This window comes from Diadema setosum, unplaced genomic scaffold, assembly GCF_964275005.1.
Source record: "Diadema setosum unplaced genomic scaffold, eeDiaSeto1 scaffold_72, whole genome shotgun sequence".
NCBI lineage: Eukaryota > Metazoa > Echinodermata > Echinoidea > Diadematoida > Diadematidae > Diadema > Diadema setosum.
Genome location: NW_027307698.1, coordinates 46,653 through 56,684, shown reverse-complemented (window position 1 = coordinate 56,684; position 10,032 = coordinate 46,653).

Below are 10,032 nucleotides of genomic sequence, written 5' to 3'. Positions count from 1 at the left end.
GAGGATTGACGATTGTGTGCTCGATGATTGAGGATTGATGATTGTGGGCGCGATGATTGAGGATTGATGATTGTGGGCGCGATGATTGAGGATTGATAATTGTGGGCGCGAGGATTGATGATTGACGATTGTGTCCGCGATGATTGAGGATTGACGATTGTGGGCTCGATGATTGAGGATTGACGATTGTGGGCGCTATGATTGAGGATTGATGATTGTGGACGCGAGGATTGAGGATTGACGATTGTGTCCGTGATGATTGAGGATTGACGATTGTGGGCGCGATGATTGAGGATTGACGATTGTGTCCGCAATGATTGAGGATTGATGATTGTGGGCGCGATGATTGAAGATTGACGATTGTGGGCGTGATGTTTGAGGATTGACGATTGTGGGCTCGATGATTGAGGATTGATGATTGTGGGCGCGATGATTGAGGATTTACGATTGTGTCCGCGATGATTGAGGATTGACGATTGTGTCCGCGATGATAGCGGATTGATGATTGTGGGCGCGATGATTGAGGATTGACGATTTCGGGCGCGATGATTGAGGATTGACGATTGTGGGCGTGATGTTTGAGGATTGACGATTGTGGGCGCGATGATTGAGGATTGATGATTGTGGGCGCGATCATTGAGGATTGACGATTGTGTCCGCGATGATTGAGGATTGACGATTATGGGCTTGATGATTGAGGATTGATGATTGTGGGCGCGATGAATGAGGATTGATGATTTTGGGCGCGAGGATTGAGGATTGACGATTGTGTCCGTGATGATTGAGGATTGACGATTGTGGGCGCGATGATTGAGACTTGGTCTTGGTGCGAGCCTTGCCAGATTTTCCTCGTCCAGACATGATTGGAGACGGAGAGACAAAATGTGTTGACGTGATCTGATTGCTGATTCAACTGAGAGTGTGATCCCCGCTGATTGTTTCCGCACCCATTTATACCCCGCTCGGGGATCCAGCGGGTCAAGATCCTTTTGTTGACCGGTCGACCAATCAGCGTAGCCGGTGGTAGCCGTGGGCAGCTTCTGCTGCCAGTGCGGACACAAGCGCTGTTTGCTGCCCTCTTGCTGGCTAACTCGGCACAGTGTGTAGTGGTTCACTTCAGTTATTTGTATCGAGGCGGCTATCCATATATCATATTTCACGATAAAACAATTGTGAATACACACTTTCAGTTGAATCAGCAGATTGACGATTGTGTCCGCGATGATTGAGGATTGACGACTGTGGGCGCGATGATTGAGGATTGATGATTGTGGGTGTGATGATTGCGGATTGAAGATTGTGTCCGCTATGATTGAGGATTGACGATTGTGGGCGCGATGATTGAGGATTGATAATTGTGGGCGCGAGGATTGAGGATTGACGATTGTGTCCGCGATGATTGAGGATTGACGATTGTGGGCTCGATGATTGAGGATTGACGATTGTGGGCGCGATGATTGAGGATTGATGATTGTGGGCGCGATGATTGAGGATTGATAATTGTGGGCGCGAGGATTGAGGATTGACGATTGTGTCCGCGATGATTGAGGATTGACGATTGTGGGCTCGATGATTGAGGATTGACGATTGTGGGCGCGATGATTGAGGATTGATGATTGTGGGCCCGATGATTGAGGATTGACGATTGTGTCCGCGATGATTGAGGATTGACGATTATGGGCTTGATGATTGAGGATTGATGATTGTGGGCGCGATGATTGAGGATTGATGATTGTGGACGCAAGGATTGAGGATTGACGATTGTGGGCGCGATGATTGAGGATTGACGATTGTGTCCGCGATGATTGAGGATTGACGATTGTGGGCGCGATGATTGAAGATTGACGATTGTGGGCGTGATGTTTGAGGATTGACGATTGTGGGCTCGATGATTGAGGATTGATGATTGTGGGCGCGATGATTGAGGATTGACGATTGTGTCCGCGATGATTGAGGATTGGAGATTGTGTCCGCGATGATAGTGGATTGATGATTGTGGGCGCGATGATTGAGGATTGACGATTGTGGGCGCGATGATTGAGGATTGATGATTGTGGGCGCGATGATTGAGGATTGATAATTGTGGGCGCGAGGATTGAGGATTGACGATTGTGTCCGCGATGATTGAGGATTGACGATTGTGGGCTCGATGATTGAGGATTGACGATTGTGGGCGCGATGATTGAGGATTGATGATTGTGGGCGCGATGATTGAGGATTGATAATTGTGGGCGCGAGGATTGATGATTGACGATTGTGGGCGCGATGATTGAGGATTGACGATTGTGGGCTCGATGATTGAGGATTGACGATTGTGGGCGCTATGATTGAGGATTGATGATTTTGGGCGCGATGATTGAGGATTGACGATTGTGTCGGCGATGATTGAGGATTGACGATTATAGGCTTGATGATTGAGGATTGATGATTGTGGGCGCGATGATTGAGGATTGATGATTGTGGACGCGAGGATTGAGGATTGACGATTGTGTCCGTGATGATTGAGGATTGACGATTGTGGGCGCGATGATTGAGGATTGACGATTGTGTCCGCAATGATTGAGGATTGACGATTGTGGGCGCGATGATTGAAGATTGACGATTGTGGGCGTGATGTTTGAGGATTGACGATTGTGGGCTCGATGATTGAGGATTGATGATTGTGGGCGCGATGATTGAGGATTTACGATTGTGTCCGCGATGATTGAGGATTGACGATTGTGTCCGCGATGATAGCGGATTGATGATTGTGGACGCTATGATTGAGGATTGACGATTTCGGGCGCGATGATTGAGGATTGACGATTGTGGGCGTGATGTTTGAGGATTGACGATTGTGGGCGCGATGATTGAGGATTGATGATTGTGGGCGCGATCATTGAGGATTGACGATTGTGTCCGCGATGATTGAGGATTGACGATTATGGGCTTGATGATTGAGGATTGATGATTGTGGGCGCGATGAATGAGGATTGATGATTTTGGGCGCGAGGATTGAGGATTGACGATTGTGTCCGTGATGATTGAGGATTGACGATTGTGGGCGCGATGATGGAGACTTGGTCTTGGTGCGAGCCTTGCCAGATTTTCCTCGTCCAGACATGATTGGAGACGGAGAGACAAAATGTGTTGACGTGATCTGATTGCTGATTCAACTGAGAGTGTGATCCCCGCTGATTGTTTCCGCACCCATTTATACCCCGCTCGGGGATCCAGCGGGTCAAGATCCTTTTGTTGACCGGTCGACCAATCAGCGTAGCCGGTGGTAGCCGTGGGCAGCTTCTGCTGCCAGTGCGGACACAAGCGCTGTTTGCTGCCCTCTTGCTGGCTAACTCGGCACAGTGTGTAGTGGTTCACTTCAGTTATTTGTATCGAGGCGGCTATCCATATATCATATTTCACGATAAAACAATTGTGAATACACACTTTCAGTTGAATCAGCAGATTGACGATTGTGTCCGCGATGATTGAGGATTGACGACTGTGGGCGCGATGATTGAGGATTGACGATTGTGGGCGCGATGATTGAGGATTGATGATTGTGGGCCCGATGATTGAGGATTGACGATTGTGTCCGCGATGATTGAGGATTGACGATTATGGGCTTGATGATTGAGGATTGATGATTGTGGGCGCGATGATTGAGGATTGATGATTGTGGACGCAAGGATTGAGGATTGACGATTGTGGGCGCGATGATTGAGGATTGACGATTGTGTCCGCGATGATTGAGGATTGACGATTGTGGGCGCGATGATTGAAGATTGACGATTGTGGGCGTGATGTTTGAGGATTGACGATTGTGGGCTCGATGATTGAGGATTGATGATTGTGGGCGCGATGATTGAGGATTGACGATTGTGTCCGCGATGATTGAGGATTGGAGATTGTGTCCGCGATGATAGTGGATTGATGATTGTGGGCGCGATGATTGAGGATTGACGATTGTGGGCGCGATGATTGAGGATTGATGATTGTGGGCGCGATGATTGAGGATTGATAATTGTGGGCGCGAGGATTGAGGATTGACGATTGTGTCCGCGATGATTGAGGATTGACGATTGTGGGCTCGATGATTGAGGATTGACGATTGTGGGCGCGATGATTGAGGATTGATGATTGTGGGCGCGATGATTGAGGATTGATAATTGTGGGCGCGAGGATTGATGATTGACGATTGTGGGCGCGATGATTGAGGATTGACGATTGTGGGCTCGATGATTGAGGATTGACGATTGTGGGCGCTATGATTGAGGATTGATGATTTTGGGCGCGATGATTGAGGATTGACGATTGTGTCGGCGATGATTGAGGATTGACGATTATAGGCTTGATGATTGAGGATTGATGATTGTGGGCGCGATGATTGAGGATTGATGATTGTGGACGCGAGGATTGAGGATTGACGATTGTGTCCGTGATGATTGAGGATTGACGATTGTGGGCGCGATGATTGAGGATTGACGATTGTGTCCGCAATGATTGAGGATTGACGATTGTGGGCGCGATGATTGAAGATTGACGATTGTGGGCGTGATGTTTGAGGATTGACGATTGTGGGCTCGATGATTGAGGATTGATGATTGTGGGCGCGATGATTGAGGATTTACGATTGTGTCCGCGATGATTGAGGATTGACGATTGTGTCCGCGATGATAGCGGATTGATGATTGTGGACGCTATGATTGAGGATTGACGATTTCGGGCGCGATGATTGAGGATTGACGATTGTGGGCGTGATGTTTGAGGATTGACGATTGTGGGCGCGATGATTGAGGATTGATGATTGTGGGCGCGATCATTGAGGATTGACGATTGTGTCCGCGATGATTGAGGATTGACGATTATGGGCTTGATGATTGAGGATTGATGATTGTGGGCGCGATGAATGAGGATTGATGATTTTGGGCGCGAGGATTGAGGATTGACGATTGTGTCCGTGATGATTGAGGATTGACGATTGTGGGCGCGATGATGGAGACTTGGTCTTGGTGCGAGCCTTGCCAGATTTTCCTCGTCCAGACATGATTGGAGACGGAGAGACAAAATGTGTTGACGTGATCTGATTGCTGATTCAACTGAGAGTGTGATCCCCGCTGATTGTTTCCGCACCCATTTATACCCCGCTCGGGGATCCAGCGGGTCAAGATCCTTTTGTTGACCGGTCGACCAATCAGCGTAGCCGGTGGTAGCCGTGGGCAGCTTCTGCTGCCAGTGCGGACACAAGCGCTGTTTGCTGCCCTCTTGCTGGCTAACTCGGCACAGTGTGTAGTGGTTCACTTCAGTTATTTGTATCGAGGCGGCTATCCATATATCATATTTCACGATAAAACAATTGTGAATACACACTTTCAGTTGAATCAGCAGATTGACGATTGTGTCCGCGATGATTGAGGATTGACGACTGTGGGCGCGATGATTGAGGATTGATGATTGTGGGTGTGATGATTGCGGATTGAAGATTGTGTCCGCTATGATTGAGGATTGACGATTGTGGGCGCGATGATTGAGGATTGATAATTGTGGGCGCGAGGATTGAGGATTGACGATTGTGTCCGCGATGATTGAGGATTGACGATTGTGGGCTCGATGATTGAGGATTGACGATTGTGGGCGCGATGATTGAGGATTGATGATTGTGGGCGCGATGATTGAGGATTGATAATTGTGGGCGCGAGGATTGAGGATTGACGATTGTGTCCGCGATGATTGAGGATTGACGATTGTGGGCTCGATGATTGAGGATTGACGATTGTGGGCGCGATGATTGAGGATTGATGATTGTGGGCCCGATGATTGAGGATTGACGATTGTGTCCGCGATGATTGAGGATTGACGATTATGGGCTTGATGATTGAGGATTGATGATTGTGGGCGCGATGATTGAGGATTGATGATTGTGGACGCGAGGATTGAGGATTGACGATTGTGGGCGCGATGATTGAGGATTGACGATTGTGTCCGCGATGATTGAGGATTGACGATTGTGGGCGCGATGATTGAAGATTGACGATTGTGGGCGTGATGTTTGAGGATTGACGATTGTGGGCTCGATGATTGAGGATTGATGATTGTGGGCGCGATGATTGAGGATTGACGATTGTGTCCGCGATGATTGAGGATTGGAGATTGTGTCCGCGATGATAGTGGATTGATGATTGTGGGCGCGATGATTGAGGATTGACGATTGTGGGCGCGATGATTGAGGATTGATGATTGTGGGCGCGATGATTGAGGATTGATAATTGTGGGCGCGAGGATTGAGGATTGACGATTGTGTCCGCGATGATTGAGGATTGACGATTGTGGGCTCGATGATAGAGGATTGACGATTGTGGGCGCGATGATTGAGGATTGATGATTGTGGGCGCGATGATTGAGGATTGATAATTGTGGGCGCGAGGATTGAGGATTGACGATTGTGTCCGCGATGATTGAGGATTGACGATTGTGGGCTCGATGATTGAGGATTGACGATTGTGGGCGCGATGATTGAGGATTGATGATTGTGGGCGCGATGATTGAGGATTGATAATTGTGGGCGCGAGGATTGAGGATTGACGATTGTGTCCGCGATGATTGAGGATTGACGATTGTGGGCTCGATGATTGAGGATTGACGATTTTGGGCGCTATGATTGAGGATTGATGATTGTGGGCGCGATGATTGAGGATTGACGATTGTGTGCTCGATGATTGAGGATTGATGATTGTGGGCGCGATGATTGAGGATTGATGATTGTGGGCGCGATGATTGAGGATTGATAATTGTGGGCGCGAGGATTGATGATTGACGATTGTGGGCGCGATGATTGAGGATTGACGATTGTGGGCTCGATGATTGAGGATTGACGATTGTGGGCGCTATGATTGAGGATTGATGATTTTGGGCGCGATGATTGAGGATTGACGATTGTGTCGGCGATGATTGAGGATTGACGATTATAGGCTTGATGATTGAGGATTGATGATTGTGGGCGCGATGATTGAGGATTGATGATTGTGGACGCGAGGATTGAGGATTGACGATTGTGTCCGTGATGATTGAGGATTGACGATTGTGGGCGCGATGATTGAGGATTGACGATTGTGTCCGCAATGATTGAGGATTGACGATTGTGGGCGCGATGATTGAAGATTGACGATTGTGGGCGTGATGTTTGAGGATTGACGATTGTGGGCTCGATGATTGAGGATTGATGATTGTGGGCGCGATGATTGAGGATTTACGATTGTGTCCGCGATGATTGAGGATTGACGATTGTGTCCGCGATGATAGCGGATTGATGATTGTGGACGCGATGATTGAGGATTGACGATTTCGGGCGCGATGATTGAGGATTGACGATTGTGGGCGTGATGTTTGAGGATTGACGATTGTGGGCGCGATGATTGAGGATTGATGATTGTGGGCGCGATCATTGAGGATTGACGATTGTGTCCGCGATGATTGAGGATTGACGATTATGGGCTTGATGATTGAGGATTGATGATTGTGGGCGCGATGAATGAGGATTGATGATTTTGGGCGCGAGGATTGAGGATTGACGATTGTGTCCGTGATGATTGAGGATTGACGATTGTGGGCGCGATGATGGAGACTTGGTCTTGGTGCGAGCCTTGCCAGATTTTCCTCGTCCAGACATGATTGGAGACGGAGAGACAAAATGTGTTGACGTGATCTGATTGCTGATTCAACTGAGAGTGTGATCCCCGCTGATTGTTTCCGCACCCATTTATACCCCGCTCGGGGATCCAGCGGGTCAAGATCCTTTTGTTGACCGGTCGACCAATCAGCGTAGCCGGTGGTAGCCGTGGGCAGCTTCTGCTGCCAGTGCGGACACAAGCGCTGTTTGCTGCCCTCTTGCTGGCTAACTCGGCACAGTGTGTAGTGGTTCACTTCAGTTATTTGTATCGAGGCGGCTATCCATATATCATATTTCACGATAAAACAATTGTGAATACACACTTTCAGTTGAATCAGCAGATTGACGATTGTGTCCGCGATGATTGAGGATTGACGACTGTGGGCGCGATGATTGAGGATTGATGATTGTGGGTGTGATGATTGCGGATTGAAGATTGTGTCCGCTATGATTGAGGATTGACGATTGTGGGCGCGATGATTGAGGATTGATAATTGTGGGCGCGAGGATTGAGGATTGACGATTGTGTCCGCGATGATTGAGGATTGACGATTGTGGGCTCGATGATTGAGGATTGACGATTGTGGGCGCGATGATTGAGGATTGACGATTGTGTCCGCGATGATTGAGGATTGACGATTGTGGGCTCGATGATTGAGGATTGACGATTGTGGGCGCGATGATTGAGGATTGATGATTGTGGGCGCGATGATTGAGGATTGATAATTGTGGGCGCGAGGATTGAGGATTGACGATTGTGTCCGCGATGATTGAGGATTGACGATTGTGGGCTCGATGATTGAGGATTGACGATTGTGGGCGCGATGATTGAGGATTGATGATTGTGGGCCCGATGATTGAGGATTGACGATTGTGTCCGCGATGATTGAGGATTGACGATTATGGGCTTGATGATTGAGGATTGATGATTGTGGGCGCGATGATTGAGGATTGATGATTGTGGACGCGAGGATTGAGGATTGACGATTGTGGGCGCGATGATTGAGGATTGACGATTGTGTCCGCGATGATTGAGGATTGACGATTGTGGGCGCGATGATTGAAGATTGACGATTGTGGGCGTGATGTTTGAGGATTGACGATTGTGGGCTCGATGATTGAGGATTGATGATTGTGGGCGCGATGATTGAGGATTGACGATTGTGTCCGCGATGATTGAGGATTGGAGATTGTGTCCGCGATGATAGTGGATTGATGATTGTGGGCGCGATGATTGAGGATTGACGATTGTGGGCGCGATGATTGAGGATTGATGATTGTGGGCGCGATGATTGAGGATTGATAATTGTGGGCGCGAGGATTGAGGATTGACGATTGTGTCCGCGATGATTGAGGATTGACGATTGTGGGCTCGATGATAGAGGATTGACGATTGTGGGCGCGATGATTGAGGATTGATGATTGTGGGCGCGATGATTGAGGATTGATAATTGTGGGCGCGAGGATTGAGGATTGACGATTGTGTCCGCGATGATTGAGGATTGACGATTGTGGGCTCGATGATTGAGGATTGACGATTGTGGGCGCGATGATTGAGGATTGATGATTGTGGGCGCGATGATTGAGGATTGACGATTGTGTCCGCGATGATTGATTATTGACGATTATGGGCTTGATGATTGAGGATTGATGATTGTGGGCGCGATGATTGAGGATTGATGATTGTGGACGCGAGGATTGAGGATTGACGATTGTGTCCGTGATGATTGAGGATTGACGATTGTGGGCGCGATGATTGAGGATTGACGATTGTGTCCGCGATGATTGAGGATTGACGATTGTGGGCGCGATGATTGAAGATTGACGATTGTGGGCGTGATGTTTGAGGATTGACGATTGTGGGCTCGATGATTGAGGATTGATGATTGTGGGCGCGATGATTGAGGATTGACGATTGTGTCCGCGATGATTGAGGATTGACGATTGTGTCCGCGATGATAGCGGATTGATGATTGTGGGCGCGATGATTGAGGATTGACGATTGTGGGAGTGATGTTTGAGGATTGATGATTGTGGACGCGATGATTGAGCTAGATTGATGATTGTGGGCGCGATGATTGAGGATTGACGATTGTGTCCGCGATGATTGAGGATTGATGATTGTGTCCGCGATGATTGAGGATTGACAATTGTGGGCGCGATGATTGAGGATTGATGATTGTGGGCGCGAGGATTGAGGATTGACGATTTTGTCCGCGATGATTGAGGATTGACGATTGTGGGCGCGATGATTGAGGATTGACGATTGTGTCCGCGATGATTGAGGATTGACGATTGTGTCCGCGATGATTGAGGATTGACAATTGTGGGCGCGATGATTGAGGATTGATGATTGTGGGCGCGAGGATTGAGGATTGACGATTTTG